Source organism: Oncorhynchus nerka, linkage group LG6, assembly GCF_034236695.1.
Source record: "Oncorhynchus nerka isolate Pitt River linkage group LG6, Oner_Uvic_2.0, whole genome shotgun sequence".
Lineage (NCBI taxonomy): Eukaryota > Metazoa > Chordata > Actinopteri > Salmoniformes > Salmonidae > Oncorhynchus > Oncorhynchus nerka.
The window spans coordinates 6,681,106-6,687,905 of NC_088401.1; positions in this window are offsets into that span (position 1 = coordinate 6,681,106).

A 6,800-nucleotide genomic window follows, 5' to 3' on the forward strand; every position below is an offset into this window, starting at 1 on the left:
CTTACTGTGATGACCTGCACTTACTGTGATGACCTCTACTTACTGTGATGACCTCTACTTACTGTGATGACCTCTACTTACTGTGATGACCTCTACTTACTGTACTGACCTGCACTTACTATGATGACCTCTACTTACTGTGATGACCTCTACTTACTGTGATGACCTCTACTTACTGTGATGACCTCTACTTACTGTACTGACCTGCACTTACTGTGATGACCTCTACTTACTGTGATGACCTCTACTTACTGTACTGACCTGCACTTACTGTGATGACCTCTACTTACTGTACTGACCTGTACTGACCTGCACTACTGTACTGACCTCACACTGTACTGACCTCCACTGTACTGACCTGCACTTACTGTACTGACCTGCACTTACTGTGATGACTGTACTGACCTGCACTTACTGTACTGATCCTCACTTACTGTACTGACCTCCACTTACTGTACTGACCTGCACTTACTGTACTGACCTGCACTTACTGTAGTGACCTCTACTTACTGTGATGACCTCTACTTACTGTACTGACCTGCACTTACTGTGATGACCTCAACTTACTGTACTGACCTGCACTTACTGTACTGACCTGCACTTACTGTACTGACCTGCACTTACTGTACTGACCTCTACTTACTGTACTGACCTCTACTTACTGCACTGACCTGCACTTACTGCAGTGATCCTCACTTACTGTACTGACCTCACTTACTGCACTGACCTCTACTTACTGCACTGATCCTCACTTACTGTACTGATCACTACTTACTGCACTGACCTGTACATACTGCACTGACCTCCACTTACTGCACTGACCTTCACTTACTGCACTGACCTCTACTTACTGTGATGACCTCTACTTACTGTGATGACCTCTACTTACTGTACTGACCTCTACTTACTGTACTGACCTCCACTTACTGCACTGACCTCCACTTACTGCACTGACCTCTACTTATTGCACTGACCTCCACTTACTGCACTGACCTGTACTTACTGTACTGACCTCTACTTACTGTACTGACCTGTACTTACTGCACTGATCCTCACTTACTGTACTGACACTCACTTACTGCACTGACCTGCACTTACTGTACTGACCTCCACTTACTGTACTGACCTGTACTTACTGTACTGACCTGTACTTACTGCACTGACCTGTACTTACTGTACTGACCTCCACTTAGTGTACTGACCTGTACTTACTGTACTGACCTGTACATACTGTACTGATCTCCACTTACTGTACTGACCTGCACTTACTGTACTGATCCACACTTACTGCGCTGACGACCTTCACTTACTGCACTGACCTTTACTTACTGCACTGACTTTCACTTACTGTTCCCGAATGGCATGTGGTGTGGAGCTGAGTGGAGTGGGGATATCTCTGCTCTGTTCCTGCCATTCATTCTTATGACCCTGTAACATTTTACCGCAGTGGTCTAAATCGGGGTCACACACACACCGTTTCTTAATAGTCTGCAACAAATCTAATGAAATTGTATTAGTCACATGGGCCGAATACAACAGGTCTAGACCTTACAGGTGAAATTCTTGCGTGTGCGTGTGCGTGTGTGCGTGCGTGCGTGTGTGTGTGCGTGCGTGCGCGTGCGTGTGCGTGCGTGTGTGTGTGTGTGTGTGTGTGTGTGTGTGTGTGTGTGTGTGTGTGTGTGCGTGTGTGTGCGTGTGTGTGTGTGTGTGTGTGCGTGTGTGTTCTCACTGTGTTTACACTGTACTGTGCTCCAGGTGGACCGGTCCACAGCTCTACATTTTGCCTGTTCCCAGGGAGCTACAGAGGCAGTTAAACTGATGCTGTCTTCTTACAGTAGAGTGGACAGCATCATTAACCTGCCTGATGGAGCCTGCCACACACCTCTACACAGGTGGGAGACTTTGTTCATTCATTTATTTATTTGTTTTATTCATACATTTTCCCATACATTTATTTGCATGTTTGTTCATTAGTTAATTCATGAATTGATGAATTGCTTTGTTTGTACATTTGTTCATTCATTTAGTCATCCATTCATCTAATATTTGCATGTTTGTTCATTAGTTAATTCATGAATTGATGAATTGCTTTGTTTGTACATTTAGTCATCCATTCATCCAATCGTTTGTTCATCCATGAATTCCTTTGAATGTTAAAGTCATGAACCGATCCATTATTTTTTTTATTTTTTTTTTTTTTATTTCACCTTTATTTAACCAGGTAGGCTAGTTGAGAACAAGTTCTCATTTACAACTGCGACCTGGCCAAGATAAAGCATAGCAGTGTGATCAGACACAGAGTTACACATGGAGTAAACAATTAACAAGTCAATAACACAGTAGAAAAAAAAATAGGCAGTCTATATACAATGTGTGCAAAAGGCATGAGGAGGTAGGCGAATAATACAATTTTGCAGATTAACACTGGGGTGATAAATGATCAGATGGTCATGTACAGGTAGAGATATTGGTGTGCAAAAGAGCAGAAAAGTAAATAAATAAATAAAAAAAACAGTATAAAAACAGTATGGGAATGAGGTAGGTGAAAATGGGTGGGCTATTTACCAATAGACTATGTACAGCTGCAGCGATCGGTTAGCTGCTCGGATAGCTGATGTTTGAAGTTGGTGAGGGAGATAAAAGTCTCCAACTTCAGCGATTTTTGCAGTTCGTTCCAGTCACAGGCAGCAGAGTACTGGAACGAAAGGCGGCCAAATGAGGTGTTGGCTTTAGGGATGATCAGTGAGATACACCTGCTGGAGCGTGTGCTACGGATGGGTGTTGCCATCGTGACCAGTGAACTGAGATAAGGCGGAGCTTTACCTAGCATGGACTTGTAGATGACCTGGAGCCAGTGGGTCTGGCGACGAATATGTAGCGAGGGCCAGCCGACTAGAGCATACAAGTCGCAGTGGTGGGTGGTATAAGGTGCTTTGGTGACAAAACGGATGGCACTATGATAGACTGCATCCAGTTTGCTGAGTAGAGTGTTGGAAGCCATTTTGTAGATGACATCGCCGAAATCGAGGATCGGTAGGATAGTCAGTTTTACTAGGTAAGCTTGGCGGCGTGAGTGAAGGAGGCTTTGTTGCGGAATAGAAAGCCGACTCTTGATTTGATTTTCGATTGGAGATGTTTGATGAGTCTGGAAGGAGAGTTTGCAGTCTAGCCAGACACCTAGGTACTTATAGATGTCCACATATTCAAGGTCGGAACCATCCAGGGTGGTGATGCTAGTCGGGCATGCGGGTGCAGGCAGCGATCGGTTGAAAAGCATGCATTTGGTTTTACTCGCGTTTAAGAGCAGTTGGAGGCCACGGAAGGAGTGCTGTATGGCATTGAAGCTCGTTTGGAGGTTAGATAGCACAGTGTCCAATGACGGGCCGAAAGTATATAGAATGGTGTCGTCTGCGTGAGGTGGATCAGGGAATCGCCCGCAGCAAGAGCAACATCATTGATATATACAGAGAAAAGAGTCGGCCCGAGAATTGAACCCTGTGGCACCCCCATAGAGACTGCCAGAGGACCGGACAGCATGCCCTCCGATTTGACACACTGAACTCTGTCTGCAAAGTAATTGGTGAACCAGGCAAGGCAGTCATCCGAGAAACCGAGGCTATTGAGTCTGCCGATAAGAATATGGTGATTGACAGAGTCGAAAGCCTTGGCGAGGTCGATGAAGACGGCTGCACAGTACTGTCTTTTATCGATGGCGGTAATGATATCGTTTAGTACCTTGAGCGTGGCTGAGGTGCACCCGTGACCGGCTCGGAAACCAGATTGCACAGCGGAGAAGGTACGGTGGGATTCGAGATGGTCAGTGACCTGTTTGTTGACTTGGCTTTCAAGACCTTAGATAGGCAGGGCAGGATGGATATAGGTCTATAGCAGTTTGGGTCCAGGGTGTCTCCCCTTTGAAGAGGGGGATGACTGCGGCAGCTTTCCAATCCTTGGGGATCTCAGATGATATGAAAGAGAGGTTGAACAGGCTGGTAATAGGGGTTGCGACAATGGCGGCAGATAGTTTCAGAAATAGAGGGTCCAGATTGTCAAGCCCAGCTGATTTGTACGGGTCTAGGTTTTGCAGCTCTTTCAGAACATCTGCTATCTGGATTTGGGTAAAGGAGAACCTGGAGAGGCTTGGGCGAGGAGCTGCGGGGGGGCGGAGCTGTTGGCCGAGGTTGGAGTAGCCAGGCGGAAGGCATGGCCAGCCGTTGAGAAGTGCTTATTGAAGCTTTCGATAATCGTGGATTTATCGGTGGAGACCGTGTTACCTAGCCTCAGTGCAGTGGGCAGCTGGGAGGAGGTGCTCTTGTTCTCCATGGACTTCACAGTGTCCCAGAACTTTTTGGAGTTGGAGCTACAGGATGCAAACTTCTGCCTGAAGAAGCTGGCCTTAGCTTTCCTGACTGACTGCGTGTATTGGTTCCTGACTTCCCTGAACAGTTGCATATCACGGGGCTATTCGATGCTATTGCAGTCCGCCACAGGATGTTTTTGTGCTGGTCGAGGGCAGTCAGGTCTGGAGTGAACCAAGGGCTGTATCTGTTCTTGGTTCTGCATTTTTTGAACGGAGCATGCTTATCTAAAATGGTGAGGAAGTTACTTTTAAAGAATGACCAGGCATCCTCAACTGACGGGATGAGTTCAATGTCCTTCCAGGATACCCGGCCAGGTCGATTAGAAAGGCCTGCTCACAGAAGTGTTTTAGGGAGCGTTTGACAGTGATGAGGGGTGGTCGTTTGACTGCGGCTCCGTGGCGGATACAGGCAATGAGGCAGTGATCGCTGAGATCCTGGTTGAAGACAGCGGAGGTGTATTTGGAGGGCCAGTTGGTCAGGATGACGTCTATGAGGGTGCCCTTGTTTACAGAGTTAGGGTTGTACCTGGTGGGTTCCTTGATGATTTGAGTGAGATTGAGGGCATCTAGCTTACATTGCAGGACTGCCGGGGTGTTAAGCATATCCCAGTTTAGGTCACCTAACAGAACAAACTCTGAAGCTAGATGGGGGGCGATCAATTCACAAATGGTGTCCAGGGCACAGCTGGGAGCTGAGGGTGGCCGGTAGCAGGCGGCAACAGTGAGAGACTTATTTCTGGAGAGGGTAATTTTCAAAATTAGTAGTTCGAACTGTTTGGGTATGGACCTGGAAAGTATGACATTACTTTGCAGGCTATCTCTGCAGTAGACTGCAACTCCGCCCCTTTGGTAGTTCTATCTTGACGGAAGATGTTATAGTTGGGTATGGAAATCTCTGAATTTTTGGTGGCCTTCCTGAGCCAGGATTCAGACACGGCAAGGACATCAGGGTTAGCAGAGTGTGCTAAAGCAGTGAGTAAAACAAACTTAGGGAGGAGGCTTCTGATGTTGGCATGCATAAAACCAAGGCTTTTTCGATCACAGAAGTCAACAAATGAGGGTACCTGGGGACATGCAGGGCCTGGGTTTACCTCCACATCACCCGCGGAACAGAGAAGGAGTAGTATGAGGGTGCGGCTAAAGGCTATCAAAACTGGTCGCCTAGAGCGTTGGGGGCAGAGGATAAGAGGAGCAGGTTTCTGGGCAAGGTAGAATATATTCAGGGCATAATGCACAGACAGGGGTATGGTGGGGTGCGGGTACAGCGGAGGTAAGCCCAGGCACTGGGTGATGATGAGACAGGTTGTATCTCTGGACATGCTGGTTGTAATGGGTGAGGTCACCGCATGTGTGGGAGGTGGGACAAAGGAGGTAACAGGGGTATGCAGAGTGGGTCTAGGGGCTCCATTGTGAACTAAAACAATTATAACTAACCTGAACAACAGTATAAAAGGCATATTGACATCTGAGAGAGACATACAGCGAGGCATACAGTAATCACAGGTGTTGAATTTGGAAAGCTAGCTAAAAACAGTAGGCGGGGCTAATCCGCTAGCACAACAAACATCAGGTAAAATGGCGTTGACTAGGCAACGGGGCCGACAGGTAAGACAAACAAGCAGAAAGGAGTACCGTGATTAATGGACAGTCCAGCGTGCGTCAGCTATGTAGCCAAGAGATCAGTGTCCAGGGGGCAGCGGTGGATGGGCAGGGGGGCTGGGCTGGCGAGTGTTATCCAGGTTTTTAAAAAAAACTAACAATGACTAACTAGCTTGTAGCTAGTTAGCTGGTTAGCGTCTGGAGGTTCTTGAGTGTGTCATAAAAATAAAAATATGAGTAAAAGTAATAGCGATTCCGTATCACATTGGGTGAGGCAGGTTTCCGGAAGGTATAAACAAATTAAAAATCAAAAAGAGATAGAAAGTAAATGGGGTCAGAGAGTGATTGGGACGTGGTGGTTCAGACGGTTAGCAGGCCTGTGCTAACAAGCTAACAGTTCGTAGGCCCGAGCTAGACAAGGTAGCAGTTAGCGGACCGGAGCTTGACAAGCCGTTAGCAGGCCGAATTAGCAAGCAGGGAGATAGCGAGGGCTAGAGAGTTAACCTTTGGGGGACGTCGCGATGGGGTGAGTCTGTTTATTCCTCTTCATGTGGTGAGCTGGAGATACAGCGATTCAGAAAGCTCGCGGGCCTTGGCCAGCAGATGTATCTTTGGCGATGTCGCAGCGGAAAAGCCTGTTGAAACCCCCTCGGACGATTATGTCGGCGGACCAGTCGTGATGGATCGGCGGGGCTCCGTGTCGGCAGTAGAGGGTCAGTAGAGGGTCCAGGCCAATTGGCAAATTAGGTATCTTTGGACCTCTTCGGCTAGTCGGGAGATGGGCTTAGCTCGAGGCTAGCTCCAGGCTAACTGGTGCTTGCTCTGGGACAGAGACGTTAGC